We start from the raw sequence: 17,673 nt of genomic DNA on the forward strand, positions 1-17,673 counted from the left end.
TAGAGTATTATTTTTGATTTACTCAAATCAATTTAGAGTAGTGAGTAGTTGTGTTCTGTAAGTTGTAAGCAGTTCTACCAAAGTCAGACTGATGCTTGAAAAAGTAACAATAATTAATGGTGAGATTATTTAGAGTAACTTCTTTATTTCACCATTAATCATCTCAAGACTCTTAAGATATATCTTTTGACCCTTGGGATGGGACTGGACCCCAAGATGGAACATGGTGGAATACTAAGAGTCTATAAATCACTTTGGACCATCTGCTACATCATGTAATGTCTGCTTATACGGCACAGATACAATAATGCATTTTAAGATATAAAGTACAACTATACACTCCATGGCTGAATTGCATTCTTTATCATTTACCCAGAAGACTGCCATTATTTTTCCGACAAAATAAGGTTTTCCTTACTCATCTCAATCTGAAAATAAGGAGCTAAATCCTTAAGAAAAGACTTCAACCATTGTGAAAGGCTGACTGTAGGAAAGTGTGTCAGCATTTTATGATCTTACATCCATAATAAATACAGACCGTTTCTACTTCTGAGCCCCAGACAGCGAGGAGTTGGAAGTCTTACGGAATCGCAAATGTACATTCACGATTAACCTTAAAAACCCTAACAAAAACAAAACACTCCACTGCACTTTGTCTCATTTATGCAGATGGAATAAGCTTGACTCATTTAAAGTCCTTTCACAGCAAAATCTCAAGTCATTTCAGACCATCTGCTGCTCCAGAATTCGCCTCTTTCTTCCTTTCTTTCTCTTCAACGGACCACCATACTTGTCAACCCTCCCGATTTTCGCGGGAGACTCCCGATTTCATTGCCCTCTCCCGGTTTCCTCCCGTGGTCCTATTTCTCCCGCATTTCTCCCGATTTCTGACAAAATCTGATTTACACACGACTGTTTCCACTCGGACTTTAATACAGCTACACCATTGATTGGTTTCCATGGTAACACGTCTCTTAGCGCGCGCAACTCAAAGTCTGAGAGGGTGATGCAGATATTCACAGAAAACAGAACAAGAATCGACAACTACTCTACTCTCTGCTCACTCCTTTCCTGGCCTCCTTTTCTACAGGCCGCAAGGCAGTGCACTTACAACTACAATAAGCATGTTAATGTTAATCTAACAGCTCCGGCGAATCATTAGCCTCCCCCCCCCAATTTTGCATTTTGAAATGCTCCCGATTTCTGAGGTCTAAAGGTTGGCAAGTATGCGGACCACACCTTGATCCATGATGGAATTAAATGTTTAGGTGTATACATTTGACTATGTGCCATGTAGTGAATATGGTATCAGGCTCCAGTAGTAATATAAATACTTTCCTAAGCATCAGTGAGATAATACTACAGTAACGGTACGTCCACACAGCAGCTTTAAACAAATCTTCCAACGCTTCTCTGCCCATTGACTTTGAATGGCGGTGACGTCACTTTGCCTCGCTTTTCGCCGAACTGCATTGTGGGGAAGCGAAGCGAAGATTTCCAGGATTTTCAGGATTCAAAAGTTGAGGAATGTTCAACTTTTGAAGCTGAGCTGGAAGCGTCAGCCAATCAAATCCCGTTAATGCAAATCTGACAGTTCAAGCGCTAGCCAATCAAACCGCGTGCAAGCTGGGAGAGCCAGACCGCAGTTCATTTCCTCAAAATTCTAAACGAGAAATTACGGTAGCAAATCACCCGGTTCTTTACGACCAGAACTATTTACCGGAATACAAACCGGAGGAACCAGGCATGGAGGGAGGTGGCAGAGACAGTGTGTGAAACTAGTATATTTTCGCCTGTTTGAGGAGTTTATATATATATATATATATATATATTAATCGCATAAAATCCCCGGTTTTTTTTGCTTTGTATGCCGGGGGCGGGAGATTCATGTGATTGGTTGTTGGTTGCGAAAAATCCCCAGGCTCTCAGACTCCAACTCCAAGATTTTCAAGATTTTTTCAAAGCTGCTGTGTGGACGTACCGTAAGCGTGTCTTGGGACATGGTGTCACCAGGAAGTCATTATTAAGGGCTAAATGTGCCGCTGCATTATTAGAGATTGTTTACACAGAAGAGGAAGAGTGTGATGTGGGTATTTTTCCCACATAATGGCCTGGTGAGCAGTCTGGAGGGAGGACAGCATGAAGCCACCACTAGTATTAGTGATGGAGTGATAGCAGTAGTGATACTGAGTCAGCACAAAGCAGAATGTATCCTGACCTTTTTGATGATGATGGTTCAAGGTGAGCTTCTCTGTGTTTTCTGAAACACAGCAACATCTGGCCATCAGATACAGCACAGCATGCTTCACAGTGATATGATTCTGCTGCAGTCAGGGCTTGTAATGTAGATAAAAGCAGCTGTTATGATGCTGGGAATGAATCACGTCTTGTCTACAAAGACACATGCTCAAGGTGAATGGATTTTGTTGATAGTCATTGCTGTTGTGTTTGCTATCTAACTTCCATACCTGCCATCTATCAGTCTTTAGATCAAGGTAGTACCGCAAATGTATGCTCTATTTATCAGGTTATTCTACTTTGGCTGTGGTATCTTGGTCTTTATATAATATAAAGTGGCCACATTCAGTATCATGAGGAGATTTATTTGATCCCAAGGTTGGAAATCCTGCAGCTTTGCAACTCGAGGGCAGCAGGGGTTACCGTAGGTTCGCTATAATGGCCCAGCATTATAATGAGTAATGATCGTCATTAATATTCATGCAGGCCCACAGGTCGACATGAACTGCACGTGGTTCTTCTTTCAAGACAGTCATCACACCAAACCGTTCTGAGCATGAGTGTGCAGTAGATATGCATTAATTAGTAGATATACCGTGCAATTTAAATGGGCATGTTTAGGTTGAACATGTTCCCAAAAACGGGTTATTCCTCTTAGCTCACTCCCTTAGGATCAATGCTAATCCAAGTTAATCACGATGGAATTGAAGTAAGAATCCTCTGATTGAGTTCCCAGTGTCAGCACTTTCCTAAAATGTGAAATGAATGCCAAACTTTGCTCAGCATTGCTATTCAGGTGTTGACTTGACCCTAAGGTCTTTAAGCTGTTTACCTTATTAAAGTAAAGCCACTGTTGTTATGGTTCTCTGATACTTTATCAGCCATCCCCGTCCCTCATGTAGTAAAATGACTCTGCCTACAAAGAGATGCTGGTGCTTTTATGGCCACTTTAAGAATGGTATTCCCTTAGAAATATGCTTAGGAAGTTAAAAAGTTCAGCAGCTTGTTCCTGTCAATAAACTTTTCTTCATACTGTAATTGCATTTATACATAAATAAGCCACCAAGGACTGCAATTACAGTAAGCGAGAGAACTATTTCAGAATGTTATTATGAGCCAGACACCCATTAGGAAAATTAAAACAGGAAATAAGTTGCATCTGCTTACAGGGCTGGCTCTACTGAAATGTCTGGCTGAGGTCCTGCAGTTATGAGTCAATACTCAGCCATTGTACTGTGAGTTCAATATCATTTTAGACAAATACATGATCTTCAAATTTGCCACTCAAGTATTTATGTATCAAGACAAAAGGTACAGGTGGCTGTGTCCTTGGCCTTGGAAACTTTGAGTGATATTGTGAGCATTGGATAAAAGAAATCCATGGTCAAGGATTACTTGATTCTTCACTCATGTCAATAAAACATAGAAATCATATAATACACAACTATGTCTGGCGATTTGAATGAATCTGCATATACACTTCACTGCTTCAAAATGACTTGTATAAAACAATATCTTATTAAATTAAAAAGGTGGGTTGTTTTTTTCTTAATTATTGCATTATTGCTGAGGGTTAGGAGACACCGATATATCATAATAGATAATCATATAGACAACAATATCTTGGGGTTATTCAATATGATGACACATGACCCATAAGTGTGTCTGTTTATGTGTAATGGGACAACATTAACATAATGAACTTTTCGTTGATGAGAGCCACAGTGGATTCTGCATTGCAGCTTTTTATTTTTTTCTAAACACCTTTGGACGGAATGATTCATGAAATCAGTTAGGCATAATTTTCAGGGACACACAGCCTCTTAATGATATTATAATTATACATTTAAGATTAATTTGCTCGTGTGAAGCAAATTATTTGATGGATTACTTAGAAATTGGCATGGAGAGGTGGAAATGGTGAGTCATGACAGAGCTCAAATGTCTCATTGTGTGCTGAAATGACCAGAACATATGGTAATGGATCTAATCACCTCTGGACCTTTCAGTGGCTGCTGGGTAAAACCTGGAAAGGCACAGTGCACACCCAAAAACAAACAACAGCACAATTAAAATCAGATTTATGCATTTTTGGTTAATTGCCCCTCACAAATTAGCAATTGATTAATTGCTTATTCGTTAATTAAAGTGGACCTGCGGAGCTCCCTGGACAACTCTTTCATCCGCCCCAGTTAAACTGCTGCCCTCCAATTACAGCTGGAAAATAATGTGACCGCCGCCATCTTACCCCTACTCTAATGACTTAGACTGGAACCCTGACATTAAAACGTTGTCTAGGTTCCTCTAACTACCTTGATTGTGTTGCTCTTTTAAATTAAGTCATTAAAATGAATTCAGAATCCTTACGGAGGAAAGAGAGGTAGGTGAGGGGGGGGGGGGGGGGGTTCTGAACCGTAAAAACAATGGCTCGGGGAGCACTTGATTACTTTTGCATGTCAAAAGGTTTTTGGTCGCCTCGTGGGATGCTGACTGTGGTTATTTTGATTGTGTTTTTGAGCTTGACTAGCACTACATAAATAGCCAATCTCCTCAAGTTGTTAGGCTGGGAATAAAGGGAAGAAGGATAGGTTATAAAATGGGGAAGTAAAATAAAAGGGGCTCTGTTTTTAAGATATACCTGTCAGACCATAAAGACTGTTGCCCCTCACAGACACAACTGCAACTGTTTTAGTTCATACCTATTTTTAGTCGGTTGTGTTCACACTGATTAGTAACTCATTGATTGGCCAGTTTAGATGACTGTCACGCTGCATCATCAGCACATGGACCCTCATGGGGAAATCAAATTAGCATTTTACTGCTTGTTGTGTGTTATTTATCTTCTCCGTTGTCACAAAGAGCTCCTGCATAGAAATGGTTTATTATGAGCATCATAAATCAAGCTGGACAGGTCACTTTTGAATGAGGAGCTAACGAAATGCAGCTGCACACAAGAAAAACAAAACTTTGTAAATACATTTTATTCTAGATAAGAGAACATTTATGCAGAATATTACTTTGATAATGTTGCTTGCAAATATGCTCAAATTACTAAATTGCTCCAATAAATCATGCGTTGGTCATCTTTACTAGACTCTTGAAAACCAATGCAGTTATTTTAAATTGCACCATATTATACATATTACGGATCTTAAACCTCTACACACAGTATGTCATATATCAGAATTGTGGTATTTGTCACATCCATTAGAATGTAAACTTAGTTACTCTGTCCCTTGTCTGATGACGACAAATAAAATGCATAAAATATATCTAAAAATATCAGAAGAGTTCATATTTTTTTTTGTGCTTTTTTAAGTCTAAAGTGGAATAGGTTAACTCTTATGCTTCAATATGGTGTACTTTCACCTTTGAAAGGCTACAATGGGATTTTAAATAGATAATGGGAATAATTATAATCCTGTGGGGAATTATGGAGTATGGACTCAGTAATACAATTTAGACTGAAAGCCTGGGAAATAAATTAGCGCTGATGAGATAGAAGCCGAATAAATCAGTTGGCCTGACACATATCTACGATAAAGCCCTCTTAACAGCTGATGTACACCTAGTGGAGGATTATGTGTAGGAGTCTTACACTGTTCACCCGCAAAGGTCAGCGTGATGGTAATTTAAAATCCAAAGTACATGAGTGAAGATACAAATAACAAATTCCTGCTTTTTTAAAACTCTGACTGTGAGAACAGGCAGACAGAGAGCATCATAAACAGAACATGTTACAGCTGAATGTATCAAGAATAACAACTATGAAACTTCCATCTTGACTAATATCCTACCTCAGTAAACCATATTGATTTATTCCACTGCTGTATGTAACACAAAATGCAAAAGTGTTTCAAGGAGCCATAGATTAAAAACAAGATTGCTAAAAAAGCTAACATGCTATTAGGCTCAAAATGGATTAGTACTTAGACGTCCTGAGATTTTAAGCGGGGATATTCTCAATTTGATTTGATTTCAACACCGGGATGACCTCCAGGACACAGTAACTGTTTATTACTTTTGTATGTATATATTTTTTAGGTGAGGGGAAAGAGTAAGTTATCAGAGCATGTAATACTTATTGAGACTCCGTTTCCTTCTAGTATTTGAGATATAGTGGAAAGGCAGTATATGCTTTGAAATGATAGTACACTTAAATTGATTTGTAGTTCTCATTTTCTCTCATGCTATGGCCATACATGTGTTATATAAAAGGTTGTGTTGTTGCATACAGACACATAACTAACGACAATTGTAGAAGATGAGGAAAATCAATTCTCATATCTGTAGGTAAGATGTAAGGCTCTAGCCAGGGGAAGTTAGCATAGCATAAAGACTGGAAATGACTCATAATACCCGAGGCATGAAAACAAAAGATAAAACATATTGATTGGTGAGCTTAGAATTGATGGTAGGCTGATTGTTTACCTTTAGATACAGCTTAGTTGTTTTACTCTTTGTCCAGTATAGGCCTACTGAGCTAATATAGCTCCCTTGGCTTCAGTTATATGGGATATTTCATTTGAGAATGGTTTTATTTTCTCATCTAACTTCCAGAAAGAATGAAAACAAGGGCCAGACTGACTGACTATCTCTTCAGGTTCAGGTTCAGGTTCAGGTCTTTTAGTGGAATTCAATTTTAAAATAATATTCATTGTATTGTTTTCTTTAATTTATGCAAATTCCACCCCTGTCTTAAAGGTGGGGTAGGTAATTTCGGAGAAACAAGCTCGAGTGCGCTAGAATTTGAAAATACACAACCGGAGAAAATCTGCCACTTCCTTACAGAGCCCCTCCTCCAACACACACAAACACACACATGACCAATGAGGGGACGAGATAAGTTTGTGCACAGATGGAAGGCTGACAGGCAGGTAGGCCATCCAGTTACTTTAGCCGGGCCGGCTCAGATGATTGGTCGTGCTTTTTACAGCGCTACGGCTTCCACAGATGACATTTTTTAATGGATTTTTTGTCAAAGCACTTCAGATATTCATTGCTATCGGGATGTTAAGAGCATTCCATGGAATATAACAACAAGTGTATCTCGAGTTGGTTTCTCAAACTTACCTACCCCACCTTTAACCTGTTAAGCCAGAGAGACCGGGGCACTGCCGCAACATCTTGCAGGAAACAGTGTCTGAGGGCATGTTCATTTAATAAACTATGAATGTTTTATATCCATGTAACGGGAAGAAACTCATCTTACTGATCATTCTTTTTTTTTCTTCAAAAAAAAACCCACAATGCTAATGCTGAGCCTCTGAATTAGCAACGAGCGAAAAATGCTAACAGATGACTGCACCGAAATTCACTCACAAAACCTTATTATTTATCTTTGCACATCCAACAACACATCGTTTCACATTGTGAGGAGACACAGAATCGAAGGGTACCCTCATTATCACTCAATTATACGAAATCGCGACTTTATAAACAAAAACAGACATCAAAACATGTGGCGCTAGGTAGCTAAAAATGCTAACATGGCTCACCTTTGTCTGGTCAAACGTGGTCTTCAATAGCATTAAAACGATAAAAAAAAAAACTGCTGAAGTTAATCCATAGGTTAATCCAATGTGTCTGTGTCCTTTTGAAATGATTTCTGATAATCCATAAGCAATAAACCTCCTTTTCCGTTTCTGGAAGTCAGAGCTAGATACAGTGATTATAAAGACAGATACAGTTATTGGGATATTTTTTCATCACCAAATGAAGACAGATTTTCTACCTGAAAATGTGTATAAGAGAATTCAGTGAAATGTTTCCAGATTTGTTTATTTAGCTATGAAATAGTACTTTTGAGGGTTTATCAGATCATCCAGCTGCTGATTATCCACTTGTATTCTCCCTAATGGGTTAGTGAAGGTTTATCACTCACTCTTTATTTTCAAAATACACCAACCTACTCAATCAGTTAAAACACTTCCTGCCTTGGAGCGTGAGCGTGTAATAGCCGTTTATACTCCAGGTCAGTGAGCAGTCCCCGTGGTGCAGTTAGGGTTAAGTGTCTCGCTCTGAGGCACCTCCAAGCCATTGTTAACGCTGTTAATTATTGTGAGGGAGGTAAATCATTTGAATTCCTTCTGCAGAATATCTATGCTTGTAATATCTGATAATTGCTGAATTTTTTTAATATACAAATGTTTTTCAAAGTGATTTTCATCCCTTGTTTGAGGAAGTTTTGGTTGAGGATTTCAGAGGCCCGATTATATGTTTAATGCAAACCAAACTGACGGAAAGTTTATCCCCAAATGAATATACATGTAAGAGGAACTGGAACAGGGATTACTATCACTATCATGAATAACACAATTTATGTGTTTCTTGCAAAATGACAGGAATTAGACACAGACTCATAGCTGTCATCTTAACAACTTTTTTATTTGTTTGTTTATTTATTTATTTTGCTGCTCTGAAATAAGTCGAGCATTTTTTTTATTAAATGGGATACTGAACCAATCTTTTTGTATAATTGTATATACGGGATTGCTGGACACGTAATTTCGATCTCTCTGTCTGTAAACACAAACTGAAGCTTGACATTAAAGTTGACTTTTAAGTAAATGAGAAATATGGCATTTGTTAACTCTGCCAAGGGACTGTGTGCACTTTTCTCTTGCAGCCACAGATTTATTTACTGCTTGGAAAATAGTTCAAAAATCCTGCGTGGTTAATGGTTGAGACAGGGGCGGTTGAAAGATGTCTCATGGAGGTTGGAAGTGCGCTCCCTACTGTGCATGCCACTGTTAGGTAAACTCCCCAGGATCCCTGTTAGTCACTGAGGCCATGATACGTACTGCTGGGTGCCCGGGGGCATGTGCCATGCGGGTGATGCTTTTGCCTGTCAGGTGCCTTGTGGTGAGAGCTAATCCTGTTGAAAATAGAAATGTTTTCTGCCTTGGGATGGAGGGAGGGGGTGCAACAGAGATGGTACCGGCCCCAAGGAGTCAGTCATCCATGTGCACAAGGAGAGATAGTCTAATCTTGTCACAGACACAGGGGGGAAGAAAAAGGTCCCAAGCTATCAGTTGCAAATACTTCTGCTTATGGAGATGGTTGTAAAATCATACGAGCACATGATAGAAACTGAGAAAAAGTGTTAATTGATTTTTCCCTGAGGCTTTTGCTCTTGTAGATCCATAATTCATCTATGCTATTTATTATTTCATTCTCTTACAGTACCCTTGAAATTACTTTTTCTGTCATGATTATTTTTCTGTCATGATTACTGGTGGAATTTTCACACAACATCCAAGTCGTCAATCATGTTCTTGTTTTCCATTTTGTTTGATTCCCTGACGTCCATTTTAAATGTTTAAGTGTTAATTGTTGTGCAGATGATGTTTATGAATGAATAATCTCCTCTTTTCCTAGTACTCAGTTTTGTGTATAGGTTTCTTCTTTTACCTGCAACTCTACCAAGGTTGTGAAGGAAGTACTTGATGTTGTATAGTTGTTTTTTCCGGTTATTCACTGAAACCTCTTATCCCCTCTGACTCATTTTATAAAATGTCAGTTGATCGTCCTCGCTGCCTTTGAATATCATACGTCAGAGTGAAACGCTTGCTACTCTGCATGCCGTGGTTGTGGTAGCACAGCGGGCGCAGTAAGAGTGATATTCTCGGAGGTCCCGTCAATGTGACAGAGTGGCAGGAATAATTTTTGCATACCCAAGTTGACAGCTTTCAAGTAAGAAAACAATGGGACAATTCCCTTATCAGGCTCTGCTTCACTCTTAAAATACCCGGCAGCAGTTTTGATAAGGGACTTGACTTCCTGGTCTCCCTCAAGCAACTCCTTATGTATTAACAAAGGGAAGCCAAGCAAAACATGTCTGCTATTTCAGCAAGGAAGGCCTTAAATGCTTGAATACAGCTGTGAGGGCTCCAAAGGGAGAATAGCACAATACCTCACATCAGATTACATCGTTTCCAATCAAACATGGGTTGAATACATAATTCTAGGTAAAAAAAAATCAGCTGTACATAGTGCATGACTTGATTTCCCCTTGACTCCAGGATTTGAGCCAATTCATTATCATCCACTATTGGTTCAATACAATTCTGCAGAAATATTTACTGTGCTTACCAACAATTTAGTTTGTTCACAGATAGGGATTATGTTGAGGCTTTTCCCTTTACTCTAGTGGGTTGTATAGGTTATTGTGAATAAAAACGGTCTGCCCATACGTGATATGCAAAAGGAGGGCATCTCTAAGTGGTGGACCAATCAAAGCAGAGTCTGCCGGCTAACCAATCAGAGCAGAATGGGCTCTGGTGTCAGACAGAGGGTGAAATATGTCACAGTAGAGACACAACATACAAATATGAACCTGAGAATAAGCGTAATCTGTCCTCTGTAAATACATTGGTGACATAAAAAAATTAGTCCCAAATTTATAATTCCACCACAGGGATATTTAAATAATGACTACTATAACTTAATTTCTTCATTTTTATTTGGTACCCAACCTAACTATTTAGACTGATTATGTGTAACATGCGTCAAAAATAATTGTACCATATACAAGTACAATGTTAGTTCAGAATTTGCAGCTGTATCTTTAAAGCAAATCATGTCACTAACACAGCAATGTGACATGCAAACTGGAACACAGATGCTGGAAATAATCGGGAACCAAATACCATGAATTGAAATGAATTGTTTTGCCAGTAATGAGGCAGATGAGATGTAGAACATCTTGCAGAGGATGAACGAGGTGTCTCCATTACTGCCAAATACTGTGCAGACGAGTTGCAGAGGCACAGATGCTCCAGCACTTTGCTTTGGATCCAAGGTCTTACTTTCCCCAGCCAGGAAATCAAAGGGAAGTTCATCCCTTCTGATTTAAATGAATCAGCTAGTTCTGTGTGTACATATCAAAATGTGGAAGATCAAATGTTTGCAAATCCATTTGATGGTCGCAGCCTTTTACCCCGCTTGCTGATAAATGTTGCTCAGCCGGTGTAATGATATTACGGATATTTTATAGTTGTAAAAGTCATAACACATAATTACTATTCGGCGTCTTTCATTATCGCAGACACAACTTGTCATCAAAGCGTATTAGTAGCATCTGGAGTCAAATACTGTTTTACAAAATCAATTATTGTTAATGTGAATGTCAATAATTTCACCATGAAGTTCTTTTGTTATTTATTTTCTGTAATGAAAGAACAAATTAAGTGTGGCATCAGCAACCTCCGAAGGTCTCTTTGTGCTTTTCAAAGTCTCATCGTAAGTCCCCCACAGAGAGGGAAATGGAGCATGTGGTTATTAGTGGCAGTCAATATGTGAAACCCAGAAACACTGTTGTGCTCCTTTCAAAATGATTCTCTTTAGCATGAAGTTGCGTAAATGTGTAAATATATTCTTAAAGAAATGGTAGGCCATATTTTAAATTGAAATGCCTGATTTTTTGTTTTTTAAGCTCAATGTTTTATTATTTATTTTAGCCTAAGGTACATTTAAGCAGACTCCACTTTGTTAAGTATGCCGAGTTTATTTCCGTGAATTCCTTCTCTGAAATAACAATGTCCTTGCAGTAAGTTTGAAGGCTGCGCATTTGCATTCATGTTGATTGTTTAAACCATGAATTACTTTAGGACAATCAGTTTAAATCACTGTATAGCCAGATTTTTTTTTACAACATTTGCCTCCTCTCTGGAATATCATTCAGGTATTCTTTAAAGAGGTTATAATCAATATCTTAAACTTAATAAAAATCTATATGCATGTGAAAGTCATCGCTTATAGAGAGGAGGCAACAGAGAAGTGTTATTTAACCCTGCATATCCTTTAACCCTTAGATGCACGAGTGACCGGACCCTACCCTCTTCCATAAGTGGGTCAAAAAGGACCCGTATTAGAATAATGTGTGTTTGCCATTTTTGTCATTTTGGCTAAGAAAAATCACTTTAGTATTATATTTTGGTTCACACTAGGAATATTTTATATTTAATTTTTCACTATTTCTAATTTTTGAAAAATTACATTTTGAAAAAAAAAGTTTTCCCATAGGGTCCCATAGAAAATGCATGCTTATGGAAGCTTGGGGTCGTAATACAAAAACTACAATTTCATAAAATGTAAATAAAAATTAGAATGGCATGATATCCAAAACATGTTTTTTGAGGAATAGCTGGAATATGAAATGATAAAAAAAAATTTTAATTACAAAGATACTTCAAGAAAACCACCTCACCGGGTCCAAAAAGACCCACTCATGCATCTAAGGGTTAATAGCAGCCTTGTTAATGTCTTTTAGCTCATTGCTCTGGTTCACAATTTTCTTTGACATCGTGTGTGTCCACAGAAGGCCTCTGCTTCCAGTAAATAGATCTCCTATAACCACTGTACTCTGCCACACATTAGACAGCAGACACACTAAGTGACTAACCGGTGACTAACATATTGAAGCATTAAGCAGCTAATGACCAAAGAGCCCAAAACAGAAATACATTAAAAGTGAATATTGGACATCATGTTGCCAAAAAACCTTAATAGAGACATCCATCTTCAGACTTTATTATCTTGGCAATGTGACCGGACGGGCTGTTCAGGGAATCCCCTCTAGCACACGCTTCTCAAAAAATCAGGCAATAAAACTGTTATAAGTTATTTCAGTAGAAGCTTTCTTGAGATCAGTATGAACAACCGTTGAAACAGGTCTTCCTCTAAATTGCTTTTGACTTAATGAAACTAATTAAATAGCAATTTACTCCAACAAAAGGGATGTACTTTAAATGCACAAAGAAAATAAATTAAATGCACAAAGACAATGTGATGATACATTATTAAAACATTTGTATTTATATAGAGAATAGGAAAATAGATTGTTCGCTACATGCTGCAGTTTAACTTAAAGGGGACCTATTATGCAAAATCCACTTGTTCATGTCTTTTCTACATCAACATGTGTCCCCTCTTCTTCATGTCTCTTCTACATCAACATGTGTCCCCCTCTGTGTAAAGAGACTCTGAAAGTTTCAGGAAAAAAGATTCTCTCACTTTTTGTCCTGATCCATTTATATAAAAACCTGTCTGAAAATGAGCTGATCAGATTTTGGCCACTTTATGATGTCATAACAATTTTTTATTATTTGGAGCCAAACACTTCAGAGACATGTTTTGTATCTGAGACCTATAATATACTGTTGAAAAACAGTATAATAGTGGACCTTTAAGCACATGTTTCACTTTCAGAAATGACTCGGCAATTCATTTGATGATGCGCACAAAGAAAGTGCCTGACTGTTGATCTGATTTTATTTTTTGGGAGTTAAGTTTCCACTGTTGCTTGGTTTTTGCAGGTGTCTGATCGAGTGAAAGGGGAACGCTGCTGGGGAATGTGGATTAAGGGGAGACGTAGCCCACCTCACACCTCCAGCCTCCCACCATCTGCACAGTAAGCAGCACCAGCAGCTCTTTGGAATCAGCAGGACAGCAATTACTGCCTGTGAGTATTATTGCACTATCCGAATTATGAGACGGTCCCGCTGATCAGCAAGCAGCGCACAGCTTTTTACTTTAGTCTAACATCATCTCTAACTTCACTGCACTGAAATGAGCTGGTTTTGCAGGCTGTGACACATCTATGAGCACAGTAAAAGAGGGAATGATAAAAACAACACGACCCCTTCTCACATACAACAGTGTGAGGGCTATATCACTGGAGGCTTAACAACGCTGACTCATCTCACTGGGAGTCATAACATCTGATCTGCTCGTATCAAATGAGTTAATTAGTGTCTATCAACATCACTACATCCCAACCAAAGAATCTCCCAGAATGCATCGCTTGTAGTAGAATGACTTTTGGTGCTCTTTAACCGGGGCTAAGGCATTTAAAAACTGCAGTTAGTAAATGTTTAACATGGTCTCCATCATGCCTGTGGTTAGTGTGTTTTATAGGTAGTAGTGCATGTCAATGGTCTGCAAAGGCTAAAATCACAAAGTTCATGCCAGGGGGCGTTTCTCCATTTGAAGCCTTTGTTTTCTTCTGTAACATAGTGACATCCCATATGTACAGGGCCGTCCCTCCCTACAGGCCGATCATGCAGACTGCATGGGGGCCTCAGCTTGTGGAGGGAGCATCAACTGAGCCGTACCTATGTGCTTATGCGGCGCTGCGAGGCTCCACTAGACCCCCCCGCCCCCCCGTCCCCCGTCGACGCTCGCAAAACAGAGGGCCTCATCATATAACTTTGCGTGGGGCCTCAAGTTGGCCAGGGACCGCCCTGCATATGTAACACATGCACTTTTATTGGCTATCGCTCCAGCATATTGCATGTGACAGGCTAAGGGACATCTAGTTTCAAACAAGGAACAAGTACAACTTTATTTAAATATTAATAGATGTAAACGCTGTGTGTCATGTTTAAAGCAACTCATTAGCAAAGAACATTATCCTTACCTTAAAATATTTAACTGCTTTCACTAAACATAACCATAAATATGTGTAACAATGCTTTAGTTGACGTTATTTTTATTTTAAGTGAAAATTGGAGAAAAACTAATGATATCTGTTGTTAATGTTTTTTTCTTTGGCCTTTATTTATACAGGTAAAATCTCATTGAGACACAGGGTCTCCTTCTCAAGAGAGACCTGATCAGTGGTAACCATACCACACCAAGTTATAGACAGACAGGACACTAAACAATAATGAATATTTTACTGAGATGTTCACAACTTGCAAGATGCATACATATAAACAAGTTTCCTCATTGTGTTCCCTATGAGACTAATTGTGTTGTAAGCTAGTTTTTCATACTCGTTCGTATTGAATGGGTGTTATGGCACATGTGAGTGTTTTAATTTACCCCCTGCATTTAAAGTGCACCATTTGCCTGGCTACATTTGATTTATTCCATTATGTGCTAAACAAGACATAAATTAAATGGTTTTTACTTTGATTGCTGCAGTGCCTGACATTCTTCTCCATTTGCCTTTTAAGTTGCTTTGCCTAATGAACAGCAGAAAATTGTATTCTTGCTTGGTCAATAAGAAAAGCATCCCCTGCAATGCAATCCTCTGGTTTCAGAGGTAATGTAATTTGATAAGCATTAGACCAGTAACACTTTCTGACAACTCACAGATGAATTATTAATCAGCACTGAAAGGATTTTCACACCCACTTGTATACAGGCTGCTGGCTTTGACGAAGGGAGAATACAATGTTACCATGTGCATAAGCTTTATTTTAGTGATAAAAATACCAAATGGCGACATGATGCATTCGAGCACAATTGTGCACTGATGAATAAAAATTCTTAATTCAATTGGTGTGATTGTTCATGTCAGATTATATAGAGATCGTCTACAATTCCTTGATAGCCCTCCATAAAGAAGATTAAACTGCTGACCTCTATAATGTGCTTATAACCCTGGGAGAGCAGCTGTGGCATTATCACCATTAGCATCAATCACTTGCATTCAGTTCAATTCAAAATTTGACATCCATAGCGAAAATATGAGAAGAAGATAGGAGGTTAAGTATAGGAAGGGATATTTATAGATTTAGGTATTATAACCTCGATCACTGATAACTTGCATCATCTCATATTGCCTGCCTGTCTCCATATTCCACTAACCATTAAGTCCCAACGATCCATTTTTTATAAAGCAGGTGTTTACATTTCCTCATTGCCACATTTACCAGGCCATTTTCAAAGAGGCCATTTTATGTTTTTAATGGTTTTCCCTTTCCTGTAGTGTGTTGTATAGGGTTGTCTGAAAAAATAGGCATATGCCCTCTTTAATTGAACCACTCCTGATAACCTCACGTCGTATTTAAAGGTCACCTATTATGCAAAATCAATGTCTCTTCTACATCAACATGTGTCCCCTCTGTGTAAAGAGACTCTGAAATATTCAGGAAAAAAGATTCTCTCACTTTTTGTCCTGATCCATTTCTATAAAAACCTGTCTGAAAATGAGCTGATCAGATTTTGGCCACTTTGTGATGTCATAACGATTGTTTGGCTTGTGTAACCATTAGCCAATCACCAACCAAGGTAACCCCCCCCCCCCCCCGCCCCTTATCACCTGAATCTCCTCCTAGAGCACCATTGTGTTCTTTTTAACCAAATCTCTCTCAGAGGGGCGTGGGGAGGGGCTCCTTATTTTCATCTAAAGTAACAGAGAGAGAATCAGCACTTTTGAAACAGGGCTGAAACAGAGGGGATTATGGGTAATGCTGCAATGATCTGTTTGGTGTTTGGAGCCAAACACTTCAGAGACATGTTTGTATCTGAGAGCTATAATATATTGATGAAAACAGTTATAATAGGGGACCTTTAAGCAAACCTAACTTGTTTCCACTGACTCGCCCATGTGTGTTGAATGTTCATCCCTGTAACAGGATATTGACTGGAACTTTTTTCATGACTTTAGGTTTCACTCTAGGACAGCTAAAATAGAAGAAAAAGCTAAAAAACACGTTTTATATGAGATCTATTATGTTAGTGTACTGCAGTAATATGTCCAGTGGACTGTAGCTATCTCCCAGCGGACGTCCAGACATCTCCGCTTTTAAAGGGATGAGCATTACAGGAAGTGCCATCACTTCAGCTCCTCTTTGTCAATTGCTCCAAAATGGCCAATTTCCTGTCTACGATGTGTGTTTTCACATTTTTATCATCCCCTGCCGTAGTTATCTAGTTGCACTTAGGGCCATCATTCATCGATGCTGCGTTGAGAGGAAGCCGATGTGCAGTAAAACTGACGGACGGCCTTCCGCATGACTGAAGATGTATGAGACATCGAGGCGAGGTTGAGGGAATTTTTTTTATTGTGTTTTCAGTGCCTCCATAAGGTGCCAACAGGGAAAACGGCTATGCTTAACATGTCTCTGACTGAATAGAGCATTTTGAATAAGGTGTCTCAATCTGTGGACGATTGAGTGTGAACTTAAACGTCTCCTGACCGTTTTGTGTTTGTCAAAATTAGATTAACTTTAAGTAAACAAATATTATGCAGGTGTTTTAACAACAATGATTTTTTGCATTATTCATTCCACAAGAAAAAATGCAAACAAATAGTGTAGAAAAGTTGTGTTTTTGGCAAAACCTGGTTCTGAGATCGCCAGAATTAATGTATTCTAGGTAAAGCTGCATATTTGGATTTTCTTATCTCGTCAACAGGGATATAAACTGTGTTTTCCTTTCATTATATGACTTATGTATCAATTGTAAACGTGCAGTACATCATTATATAAGTAGTGTTTCATTGGTGCATCTTGTGTATTGATGAACACAAGATGCAACCTCAGGATTAACATGGAAATTCATGGTCAACAGGAACATTTGAGTATTTTTCCAGGTAAAAATAGTCCAAACATTAGAACCTTTGTTGTCCTTCTGTCTGTGTGTTTCACTCATCTGTTTTCAGCCAATTGTCATTATTAAAGTTAGTTCCTAAGGAATAAG

At 38.6% G+C, this 17,673-nt stretch overlaps 1 protein-coding gene across 3 annotated transcripts in view; it reads left to right on the forward strand.

Annotated features, from left to right (window-relative positions):
* The window catches only part of lingo1a (leucine rich repeat and Ig domain containing 1a), a 128,784-nt gene that overhangs the window by 51,246 nt on the left and 59,865 nt on the right, over positions 1-17,673 (forward strand). For 2 of the 3 annotated variants that reach the window (XM_079679886.1, XM_079679884.1), the window contains one exon: positions 13,557-13,702. The gene's annotated coding sequence lies outside the window, so the exon portion shown is untranslated. Of the gene's footprint in view, positions 1-13,556; positions 13,703-14,275; positions 15,160-17,673 lie in introns of those variants that run through there. The other variant, XR_013808006.1, reaches the window with a different exon arrangement.

This window comes from Notothenia rossii (genome assembly GCF_949606895.1).
Source record: "Notothenia rossii genome assembly, chromosome: 5".
In the NCBI taxonomy this organism is placed as follows: domain Eukaryota; kingdom Metazoa; phylum Chordata; class Actinopteri; order Perciformes; family Nototheniidae; genus Notothenia; species Notothenia rossii.